Below are 11,113 nucleotides of genomic sequence, written 5' to 3' on the forward strand. Positions count from 1 at the left end.
TAGAGGACTAGTCTAAATCTAAAGTAAATAATTAGACTTGAAATTTTAATTTGTTATGCATCGTTTTTTGACGTTGGAAAAATTATGTGAATTACTTAATGTTTAATATTTATAATAAAATTACAAAATAATAATAAGTTAAATATTTCTCTAGCATAATAATGTAGTTTTTAATGTGAATTTTTTTTTTTGATTCTAATTTAGAAAAAAAAATAGATATGTATGAAAAAATAAGATATGGGAGCCAATTAGAATTAAAATAATAAATAAATTAATTAAATAGATAAATTCTAAATAAAGCTTTTGTTATTCAGGGCTCCCACTCAATTTTAGAAATAAAATTCTATGATTTTTTGAGGAAAGTTTCAATTAATTTCTGGATTTTATATATATATAATAGCAGGGCTACATCCCTGTCATCATTGGTGTATTCATCTTAAGAAATGCAGACAAAAGCCATAGGTTATAAAAAGGTTTATTAAAAGGTATGCTGGTGGTTATAACAGTTCACAACCGCACTCCACAAGGGAGGGGTAGTGGACGAAGCTCCGGATGGTTCCGACAGATGTTTATTGGAGCACGTTATTCAGCAAGAGACATGCGAAAACAATCACTCCCGCATTAAATACTTACAGATTTTGATGTAATTAGGCTCCAGTCGTACATACCTTTGTAACTCTACGCATTATGGAAAATTATTTAATGCTTCCTAATATGGAAGTGAAAGAGGGACAAGATTCTAAAAATAACTCCTTCTTTGAAATATAAATCTAATTATTATTCAATGGTATGTTTTCAGCCTTGAATTCCCAAAATAGAATATTGGCAACNAAAAAAAAAAAAAAAAAAAAAAAAAAAAAAAAAAAAAAAAAAAAAAAAAAAAAAAAAAAAAAAAAAAAAAAAATATTATAACTTTAAATTTATAATCTTTAGGTTGGTACGACTGTTCCTTTTCCCTACTACAAATAATATTTTTTCAATTACATGTAAAACAAATAGCAATTACTTTCAATGACAAACACAAAATCATGATAATGCAGTTTATCTTTTTAGGCAACTAAACATAAAGAAAAATGAAACATGTTTATAAACTATTCTACTAAAATTTTCAAAACTTTTTCACACAAAAATATATACAATTTTTATGCGAACGAACTGGACAACATGTGTTATTTATTCAGAATTTAATTTCAAAATTTGTGGGTTGTGATATTTCCTAAGCTTTGATACATGAACTATTTCAAAATTTTGTTTACTTAAATTATTCTTTATTTTTATTTATTTTGTAATCAGTTTCTTGGTCAATCTTTCTTTTTCCTATTTTTGTTTTTGTTACCCTTTACATATTTTTTCTTCGATATTAACCTGATAATGAACGCATCCATTACCTAGAACGTCTTCGAATCATTTGAACTTATTGGACATTCTTTCTTTTTATTTTTTCAATGTTTACTTTTACTGAAACATCTTTTTCATCATTTTTAACCTTAACATTTTGAGAATTGTGCTGTCTAATGTGCAAAGATAAGTTGTCACTTTTCGAATTAGCAGAGATGATCAGTCTCTTACCAAATTGAGTAACAACTGGCCCGACACAATCAAAAAACAAGCAAAAATCTTTGCAAGTCTGCAACCCTACTAAAGCATATGGTAAATCAGTATCAAGTATAAAAACTTAGCTGATTTAATAAGGCTGATTGATCGTAATAAGGGAAACTCACAAAATTTGTTAATTGTTAACTGTCCTTTTGTTTGGGCAACATTTAAGTTTTCACATTTTTAAAATAGGAATATTTAGTTTTGACCAAGTCCGAAAAAGTAAAAGCAAATTTCTTTAGGTTTATTTGAAAACTCTTCCTCGTTAGGTTCAAAAGAAAGTTCTGAAAAATTTAGAATTTTGTGTGGTGAAATCTAGAAAAATCATTAGGAAACAAAAGTTTAATAATTTTGTTTGCCGTCACTAGTTTAATTGATGTTTGAACCTCATTTTTTACCTTCAAAAACATTTTAAATGCACTATAAAAACAATATTATATCATAATTTTAAAAAAGACACTAGAAATGCAATCTAATCATTAATAATATACTACTGAATTATTCATAATAAAAAGTTTAGAGCAAGGCTCAAATCTAATAACCTACTCTCCTACTCTTCATCAATTTCGTTGAAGAGGAATCAAAAACATTTTAATGGCATTTTTATCTTCACCCTAAACACTATAGTAAAACAAAAATATAAATTCTACTAATCAAAAAATCATTGAAACTGTAACACATAAAACAATAAATTTGAAAATAATTTCTCGAAACATTTCTTATGACAATCAATTCACTGAAAATAAAAATTTCAACAGTAAATACGATCAATATATGAAAAATAATTGTTTCAATTAAAACATCAAGCTTGAGAATTTTCGAACTTATTTGAATACAGTGTTAAGTTCATAAACAAAACTAGCCTTTACAGCGTGTCAGATTTCAACTTAGTATTTGCATTTCTGTGATTTGCAGACCTGACAGTATGGTATTTTTTACACCAAATTTTGTAGTTAATAATTCTCAAACAAATAAACGAATAATCATTATTCAATTTCATTGCACTCGTGGTGCATTTTTCTGCAATCGTTCTTAAATTTATTTCATGATTGTCGTTGAACAGCCGACCCAAAATTGGGTTTACGACTATCAAAGTTCAACTTCGTATCCTTGTTATTTGAAATCGAATCCAAAAATCAAGTACAAAGTATAGGGAGAAAATTGCCTTCGTGGAGAACTTTTTCATGGACACATTTTCCTGTCACATCCACATTTCCATGTCACATCCACATTTTCATGACATGGTGAGGAAAACTACAGCAAACCTCCCATAAGACGAAGAAGGTACTCTAATCCATGATACGTCTACCACTTACTTAAAAAATAAAAAAAGTATGTACGTCTTCTAGTAATCAATATTTAAATATCATGAAGGTTACATTAATATACTTACAATTTTTTTTATTCCTAAAATTGCATTGCGTAAATTGATCTTCAAAAACCTTATGATTCTCATTTTGGCATTACATTATAATAATACATAATGATTAACTCATATTGATACACAAAAAACTTAACAATTTTAGATGTACGGAAAAAGAGATCTATTTCTTACCACATACAAAGGGTTTCAACTACAAACTACTAATTTTAGATCATCTATTCCTAAATATGTTTAAATTATTATTATTTTATCGTTAAACAATCTAGGCAACGAGGAGGCAGTGGGTAAAATTTGCATCTGTTTTTATATAAATAATTCGAAATAATATTTTCAAGTTTTTTAAATACTCTATGATTTACCAGTCTTGTCAATGAAAACTCCAATAAAAATGCATCATTAAAGCTTGCAAACATTCTTATCAACAGAAATGTTCTACAGCTATTGTTTAAGAGTTAGCCTATATATGTTTCTAAGGACGTCACTAAATTCTTTTCCTTCTTCAGTATTCATATTTATATAAGAAATGATGCTGAGACAAAGGACAGTAATTATGTATAAATTAACCATACAGGATTATGAAAACACTTTAAGGTAATTTCATGTAAACATATTAAAATCACTCGCTGAGGAAAATAAAAAGAAAAAAATTCAGCCTGGGAAACAATCAACTACAAGTATAAGAAGATCAAAAATTATGGCCAGATTTGATCTTTTTGTGTTGCTTTTTTATTAATGCTTAGGTTAACCTGATTATTATTTATTTATTTATTTATTATTTTTTTTTACTCTTACAAATCTTTACTTGAGACTATGGTGTTGAAGTTGATCTAATAAATTAAGTTGCTGTAGTCGAAAAGTGTGCAGTTGCGGAAAACCTAGAAAAACACCATTTTCTCAAAGAATAATCACATTTCCTCTGACCAATGCTAAAAATTTCCTTTTATATAACTCGGGAAAAAAAAGGGCTGCAGTGTTTACTGAACTTGATACGTGCTTTTTCTCCATATCAAATAAATTTTTAATAAAATTTTCTCTATATCAGAAAATTAAAATGGATGTTTTGGGCGTTTACTTAACGTTTGCTATTCATTTTGCATTTCCGCTCAACTACTACTAAACTTAGAAACTTTTAATTGCTAAGGTGTGTAGAAAACTTTACATGGATTACAATGGAATGAAAAATTTAACACTCAATAGTTAATATGAGACTTTGTAACTGCTAAACTTGATGGGAAAATAGACCATAGCCCCTTTACAGGCTGCAGGAATGCAACTAAGATAAATTTGGCATGATTAAAGGACCAAATTTGATTAAAAATTTTTTGACATAGTTTTTTTTATTTATTTATTTTTGAAGTTCCCATTTGTTTGAAAGTTTTTACTGCTTAAAAATTTTCCCCCTGTATGATAAATATTTTTCCATTGGAAATTCATCCATTGGAATGTAGAAACTTTTATCTTTACTCGATTTTCATAACCTCACACTTCTCTTGACATAAAAATTTACAAAAAAAGAAAAAATAATAATAATGTTGACAAATATAAATCTTAATATTTATATCGACGTTTTAAAAAAGATTAAGAAAAAAGAGAGATAAAAATATTTCGAATATGATCCGGTATGTCATATAAGATTATCATTATATATTATTAACAAGAAAAATTATTTCTTATTTTAATAGCTATTGTCTCGCATGTTTTGTTCTTAATTTAATTATTTATTCAAGTATATTTGATTATTTTCAAATCAGCTGTCATCTAATTTTTGTTAGGATTTTTATAATAAAATATGCTTACGTGAAAATTATAATAGTTATATATTTTACAAACAAAATTATTTTTAATCAAGTTTTAAGAGCAAAATAACTTTTTAAGAACAAGGGGGAAGAATGGTTTATGTCCACTGCGGCTGGTTCTGAGAAAAAAAAATTTGCGCACAAACAGAAACTGTTTTTCCACAGCACGATGCATTTTTACTGTATAATAACTCTCTGTGAGAAACGATTTTTTCCTTGTTTTTTTATTTGCTAAACTTAGTAATCTTCAAAATACAACTAATGACAATACAATCGTAATTTTTTTTTTCAAGGAAAGGGGGAACATAAACTATTCTCCTCTTTTGATCTACAATCATGAATGACAAGCAACTACTGGGGTTGACGAGGGAAGCAAATAGGTAACGGGACCTCCCAGTAGAAAAAAAAAGATACTTAAAAATAATCTATGACGAAAAACTATTATCTGTGAGAGTATGATACACATTTAGAAGCGTTCCAAAAGTCTGATTGTGGAAGCTTATGAACTGAAAGCAATTAATTTTCTGTAGTCAAGATATAAATCATGTCACAGTCCAAAAATCATTTTATTAGTGAAATATGTGCATGGTGTGTAATTTATCTACTAAGGCGTTTTCTTGAAAAAAGTTATTATTAGCATTAAACATTATTATCCGAATTTTACTAAACTAATTTTAAAAGAGTTCCACTAATTAAAAGGGAGGTATGAAAATGATTTCCGTTTGTAGCATGAAAATTACCATTTATAAGCAGCAAGAAATACCGCTTTATTTTTCACTTGTTCATGGTTTAAAGAGCTCCACTAATAAGTCCTAATTACAAAATAATTTTATTTTATCTAAATAATTATGCCTTTTCTGAAAGATTGAGATTCAGCATCTTCAACTTTAAACTGGATACTAAACTAATATTTCAACTGGATAAAAGTCAAAACTTCTGTACTCTTAACGCTTTTTTTTTGTTGTTTTTTTTATATATATTTTAACCAGATTTCTCCCACGAACTCCAGAGATTTAAAACATTTTGCACATATTTTTAGTTGTTAACCCCCCAAAAAATTAGTTGCAAGAAATCTTTTTAGTGTATGAATAGAAAACATTTTTCCAAATCAGCATTGAAAATGATTAAATATGTGTTTATTATTTTGTATTGCCACTGCAAGTTATGTTTCCTTCATTATTCAATAGTTACAGGGAAAGGAATAATTTTTCATATGTCTTTTGATTTGAATATTAAATCGATTTAGTAGAAGCAAAAATTTATAACTTTTTTTAAACTAAGCTATGATTCTTATACTATTTTCCGTTTTAATTGGGGTGCTATTTAAGTGTCGAATTAAATTATATGATAAATTTAACTATAAAGCAAAATTGAAAGGGAGAAAATTTTAATGTTTATTTTAGTCTAATTTGCTATTAAAACCATTGACTGTAAAATAAAACTTTTTGAAATGAAATAATTCTAGTTTAAAAAAAACTATTCTACTCTTTAATTGGTTAATGTAAAATGAAGTTGCTTATTTTTGTATTAAAGATTTTCCGAATGACACATGCTGCAGCAATTAGAGATGACTTCGTGTTAATGGAATACAATTGCAGGCCACATCGTGCTAACTTGGTGAATGATTTCCTTTTGGAGGAAGGAATTATACGAATGGATTGGCCAGCGTGTTCTCCGGGCATGAAGCTAATTGAGTATGTTTGGGACATTATATGCCGACGAATTGCTGGACTCCTACCACCCTTTCCAAGAACTGACCTCTACGGGAAGAGTGGGACAGAATAGTCCAGCCCGTCATTAAAAACCTCATTGACTCGATGCATCAAAGGTATTCAACTTTATCAGGGGAAACCATACCCTCTACTAAAAACGATTTTATTTTAAGGAAACACCTTTTTTGAATTTGTTTTTCTCACATGCACAAATTATGTTTTTTTTTGCTATTGAATTGAACTACTGAATTTTACACATAATAATTTTTTTAATTAAGGTTGTTGTAAATTTGAACGATATACTATATCATTTATGTCATGAATATATTTAAATATTTTTAAAAAATAGAGAGATAAAACTGTTTCAGGAGATGATCTCTTTAAATATCTGCTTTCAATTTTACTTCAATTTATTTGTGGTTGAATTAAGTTTTAATTGTGAAACTGCTGGTTATTGCATTTGTTTTTACATTTGTTACCAGCAAAGGTGATTTATTTTGTACTTATTTTATTTCGATTAAATGCAAGGAAAGTAAATGTTACTCAAAACGGTTGAATACTTTTTTTCCAATATAATACGTTTGCGCTTTAATTAAAAATTAAAAAAGCTTACTGAAAAATTACTGGAAATATAGAGTTTCTAATTACTACAAAACAATTTGAAAACTACAAAATAAATCGATTTTCTGTGCAACTAAAAATGTTGGAAATCATTGACTTCATAGAGAAATGCACAAGTGCAGAAATCTTTTAATATTATCAACAATATATTGAAGCATAATTTGAATTCATTGAAACGGGAAGAAATGACACCATAATATGGTACAATCTTCCTATATTATATCCCATTGTTGAGTTATAGCCCATTTTTCCAAGATTATAGTGCATTATAGTCTCACTGTTGTTCTAAAGATAAATTGGGTGAGAAAACTTCCTGAAATTATCCTGAATTAAACCTTTGGATATCCAGAGTTTCTGAATTCTACAAAATAAAAACCACTTATTTTGGCTACAGTTAATTTTAATCTGTTGAATTAACAGACTATACTGGAAGAATAAACATAGTTCGAGACTATAGACTTCATGATTTTTTGTTGATGCGTCCAAAAAATACTTATTTATACTCTCAGAAAAATCGATTCATCATCGAACCATAATACGATGCAAATTTGATTCAAATTTAATAAGGACTTAAAATAAACCACGTTTCCTTTCATGCTAAAACAATGCATCATCTAATCAAGTTTAAGATGTACGATAATATGCTTGAGGTTGCAGGCTGTTCTAAACTTGATCTACAATACGGTTCAACATGCTCTAAAATTTCTGACGTTGTATGTAAGCATTAAAAATTTATACTGTGTTTACAATTTAAAATAAGACTGCTAAGACTCTGAAATAAAAGATAATGAATCAAATAAAAATATTAATTTTTCTCTTGTTTATTACTTAAGGTTTAGAACTGTTGCAAATTTATGTATCCTCACTTTAGCAAACTTAATAAAGACTTAAAATAAAACACATTTCCTTTCCTGCTGATCATCCGCAATCCTGCAATTTCCTGCTGATTGCTGCAAACTTGAACTATAATACTGTTCAACATGTTCTAAAATTTCTAGCGTAGTATAAGTTACGCAATAAAATTTTATACTGAGTTTACATTTTACTTAAAATTGCTAAAACGCGAGAACAAAAGATAATAAATCAAATAAAAAGATTTATTGCTCTCGTATTTGCTACTTGAGGTTTAGAACTGTTACAAATTCATGTATCCAGAGTTTAGCAGAAAGATTTAATCATCCTTAAGTTGTTGCACTTCTTATTAACGATCATATTTCTTTTTTACATTTATTGTTAAACCAATTTGCCCGAATTGAAATTTTTTGACTGCTTTCTGCAAACGTCATTAATCACCCTATTTTTTACAGAACTACTGGAACAAATTTTCTAACTATAGCGTCTCGATGTCTTGTTTAAGTTAGTAAAAAAATTGCTTCATTAGATAGAAAGATAAATGGATTCGGTGAGATGGGAATACTACTGGTCAACTAGGCTGTTTCTACGAAGTATGTGACGAATTGTTCGCAGCCAATTGTCTCCAGCGATCATCAGCAACGAAAGAACTTTAAAAGTGTTATCGACCAAACTACTTCAACAGATATCACTTGTTCTAACATTGAAGAGTAAGGGTTAGAAGGGAGGGAAAAAATAGCCACTTAACAATATCTGGAACTCTACGAAGAAGTAAAAGAAACTTACAGATTGTCTTCTGAAAATTTTCCAAATTAAAAGTTGAAAAAAAATAGAAAAAAAATGTACACAAAATTTTAATAAAATTGAATCTAGTTGCTTACTTAAAGCGAGCATAGCTTTGACACAAAAATTTCAATTTTCTTTAATTTCTTCTTAAATTTTAATAGCAATAAATAACAAAAAATTTCTTCTCAATTTCTAAAACGTTTGACGCATGTCTTTTATTAAAATGCAAATATTAATTGCATTTTTTCCACATTTTTAAAAATTTTGGTGCTTTTTGAATGCTCAAATGTTCTGCTATCTTAATATGCTACGAAGTATAAAAATATTATAATACCTCTTAAACTTAATTAAACATTACAGGTTTTCAACTTGAAGGGAAGCATGGTTCATTTTTGCACTTTTGTAAAGTTGCAAAAAATTGCTGCACTGCTAGAAATTTCTCAACCTTGTCTCAACATCACAAAATACACCTACATTGGGTGCCATCACTTGTGGACATTTATGGTAACGAAATAGCAGACCAACTGACCAAAGAAAGTTGCTGTCAACAGACTTTTGATACCATCAATCTAATATTCATGGAACTTTTTTCTATCAAAAAATCTGCTGTTAAGAAAGACTGACTACTACCTCCACCAGCAACTAGTAAATGGCGACTGAACCAGGATTATCTATTTCCTTTTAGGGAGACAAATCTACCCAAATTTGTCTATTGCACTGACATACCTAAACTCAGCAGTTTATTTGACGATATCTGACTGGGTGAGACCAGGTAGGAGATAGGAAGAAAAGCGGAAAATTATAAAATAACAGTTTCTTATTTGTTATTTTACTATATTCAAATAAATATAAATAAGATGGCATTCAAACTGCTAAAAGAGAAAAACCGTTTAATAACTGCTTTCACCTATTACGGTTAAACAAGAAGAATTTTAGCGCACCATCTAGGTAAACCTAATGAATCCACTTAGTTCCTTGCCACATATTATAGTCGAGAGGACTAATCTGTCTGACCGATGATTCAACTCCCATCGTTGATACTACGGTATTTTCTCCATTCCATTCTACACAAAAAGAGTTTTTATGTCTCACACTCCTCAATTTGTGACCCTGTAACATTAGAATACGATGCTCTCATTCACACCTAGGCAGCACCATAAAGTTGCTTTTGAGCAACTTTATGGTGCTTTTGTGCACCATAAAGTTGCACAAAAAAGTCTAGTATCTTCGATTTCTCACGATTGATGGCACCACCAGATAAACTAATTAAACCACATTCCACGGCAACGACAACTTAATAGCAATGTCCAATTAAATTTCATTTTTATGGTGTTGAAACCATGCTAGTAGCAAATGACCATAAAAAAACGTATTGTTTTGTATTCTTGCATTTCTTAACTATATTAGTTGTAAACGTCTTTAAAGGTAAAAAACTGTTCTTTACCGTAATCTTTACGCTTAATTGGATAAGCAGACTGCTGCGAATTACTTTACGGAATTTTAGAATGAAAATTCTAAAAGTTTATGACTTAAGGTACCTGTAGTATGGTTCACTGTTGAACCAGTTTTTCTGAGAATGTGTCTTCATTGTAATATTATCATTTCTTCGATGCATTTGTGATTTGAAAGGCGATATTGTTAAGTGAGTTTGATTTAGTGTTGATACTTTTCAATATAAGTATCAGGTCTGCCCTATATACTCTTACAAAAGAGCTCTACATTTTAAATCTGCAACAAAAAAAATAGAATTAAATTATATTTTGCATAAATTTGGATCATTGCAATCTTAAATCCTCATAAAATATGACGATTAAAATTAGTACTTACTATAATACTATAGTACGTACTATAATTTCAAAACTCTAAGGTGAATCATAAAGTTTTTGCCTAAGGCATTCGCAGGTAGCTTTCAAATATGTTAACGTTTTTCAATTTGCAACTTTTGCTCTTTAAAAATGTTTCGGCCAATTTTTTTCATTACTTATAATTATGATATTATTTATTGAATTACCCTTTTTTTCTTTTTTTTAAATTTTAAACGGACATTTGTTTGAAGAAAAATTTGATTTTGATCATAACAATGACATGAAAATGCGTACAAAAATCTTACAGTTGGAAAAAGTATAAAACTTACGATTTTAATTTTTAAAAATACTCAAAGGTTCTAGAAGATTATTCGAAATAATTGATTAAATCGTTCCTGAAAAGCACGAACTGCCATAAAAAAGTAAATTGTTTTAAAATAAAAATGTTTAAAGGTTATGTTTCATATTCAGTATTAGTAGAAGCTATTAGTATTAGTATTAGTATCAGTATTAGTATCAGTATTAGTATTAGTAGAAACTCCGTATTTCATCTTATATCTT

General features: G+C 28.5%; 1 long non-coding RNA gene across 1 annotated transcript in view; it reads left to right on the plus strand.

The window, feature by feature from the left end:
- The window catches only part of LOC139427025 (uncharacterized), a 95,745-nt gene extending 86,121 nt beyond the window's left edge, over positions 1–9,624 (plus strand). Inside the window, exons 2-3 of the long non-coding RNA XR_011638159.1 lie at positions 6,310–6,604; positions 9,108–9,624. This is a non-coding gene — a long non-coding RNA (uncharacterized lncRNA). The remainder of the gene's footprint in view (positions 1–6,309; positions 6,605–9,107) is intronic.
- The last annotated feature ends 1,489 nt before the right edge of the window (positions 9,625–11,113 follow it).

This window comes from Parasteatoda tepidariorum, chromosome X1 (assembly GCF_043381705.1).
Source record: "Parasteatoda tepidariorum isolate YZ-2023 chromosome X1, CAS_Ptep_4.0, whole genome shotgun sequence".
Classification (NCBI taxonomy): domain Eukaryota; kingdom Metazoa; phylum Arthropoda; class Arachnida; order Araneae; family Theridiidae; genus Parasteatoda; species Parasteatoda tepidariorum.